Raw genomic sequence first — 2,208 nt, 5'->3', positions numbered from 1 at the left:
TATTTCTGCTAAAAAAAAAATAGTACTAATAATAATAATAACAACAATAATAATGATAATAATAATAATAATGGCTTCAAATTTTTTGGCATACAGGCCGCAACTTTAGGGGTGGAGATGTATCGATAACATCGACCCCAGTATTCAATTTTACTTATTTCATCAATCCCCAAAATTTGAAAAGTAAAGTTGAAGTCGGCCGAATAACAACAACAACAACAACAACAACAACAACAACAACAACAACAACAAACACCACCACCACCACCACAACAACAACAACAACGACAACAGCAAGAACAACAACAACAATAATAATAATAATAACGATAATACTTGTAATAAAGCTAAAAATGAAGGTTCCTTGCACGTTTGTGAATATTAACTATATAACAGTATCATGTTCAAGTTCACCGTACCGAACAGTGGTTTCTACGTATTATAAAACAGTAGGTGAGATGTTTTAAGACTAATGTGTTCTTTTCAGCACACTGGTAATAGAATCTGCAGCTATTGGAGTTTGCCAAATGTGGTTCTCTGGAACACAGGTGTTCTTGAAACAGGCTCTTCATTTCTTTCTGTTGATATTACAGTTTGTTACGCATGCACAATATAGGCACACACATAAACCACTCGCCATATATACACATTCAGACATACAGACACACACGAGTACACACATAGACACACAAATTACACGGTATTCTTGTGTGGGTATGCGCGCGCGCGCGCGCGTGTATAAGTGTAAGAAATTACGTGTGATTACAAGCCTGTATTCGTAACAGTTTTCTCTCTATCTCTATGCATCTGTCTGCACATACACACACTTACACATATGCATAACTATATGCATATACATACATACATACATATATACACACATACACACACATACGTACGTACACACACATGTATACACATCTCCACATATATGTATGTATATGTATGTACATGTACATATATACATGCATACATTCATACATATATATGTATATATGTGTGTGTGTGGGTGTGTGTGTGTCTGTGTGTGTGTGTGTTTGTGTTTGTATGTGTATAAATCTATCTATATATATATGTGTATGTGCGTGTGTGTGTATGTATATATGTATCTGTCTTCCTTATCTCCCTCTTTGTATATGTATATATATATATATTTACACACACATACACACATATATATGCATACATGCACGCATGCACATACATACATACATAGACACGCACACGCATATATGTATATATATGCGTGTGTGTGTGTGTATGTGTATACATGTGCGTATTTGTAAATACTATTAGTTTTCGTCATAGAAAAAAAATGTAACAGCAAATCAAAAAGTACTAAACGTGTTTGCGGACAGAGTTTATGTTATTCTATAAGTTGTAAGTAAACATTGTTAGAACACACACGCACGCGCACACACACATACACACACACACACACAGTGGTGGCCTGGGTCTAAAAATGTTGGTTACCAGGAGACTAAGGGGGCCCATACGCTACTAGAAGGGGCCCCCACCCGCAACTATAATGCTATCATTTAATTTTTTTTTTTTGTTAAAAGTATTCTTTTCAACTGTTTACAAACGCAGCCAGGCTGAAATAATGCATTCTTCTCAAACTTGAGGGGATGGGCCCCTTAGATACTAACATGCACCCCGCCCCCATATATGGATTCTAATGGCGCAGGGGCCCACTTGCCATCGAAAATTTAATTGGAGAATATATAGAAATTATATTCTTGTTTGATTCGCTAGACTGTTGATTAACAGCCCAGTCAAGATGGTTTTTTCTTCATCTCCTACTCTTGTATTTTCACACATCTACAAAATGACTTTCTAAAATGATCTTCCATTATGCAGCTGAGGAGTACATTTTCATTGCACATCTTATGTGGTGTTCTCACTACATAAATAAATGAAGTTTGTACGAAACGTACGTACTGCTATAACCTAATGAATTTTTGTTGCTTTTCTTCAAATATATATATACTAGCAGAAATACCCGGCGTTGCCCGGGTTAAAGAGAATAATGAAATCTAAAAACGCCGTCTAGACTACGCATCATCTTTATATATAGAGATGTATATACACACACGCACCCAAACACACGTATATATATGTATATCAATATAAATATATGAAAGTCAATGAAGTTTCGTAAAAGAAGGTGATCATGTACATACTTTCTTGCTGTTGTGATTATAACAC

Source organism: Octopus bimaculoides, chromosome 16 (genome assembly GCF_001194135.2).
Source record: "Octopus bimaculoides isolate UCB-OBI-ISO-001 chromosome 16, ASM119413v2, whole genome shotgun sequence".
NCBI lineage: Eukaryota > Metazoa > Mollusca > Cephalopoda > Octopoda > Octopodidae > Octopus > Octopus bimaculoides.
The sequence above is the reverse complement of the archived record's forward strand: the minus strand, read 5'-3'. Positions refer to the sequence as shown.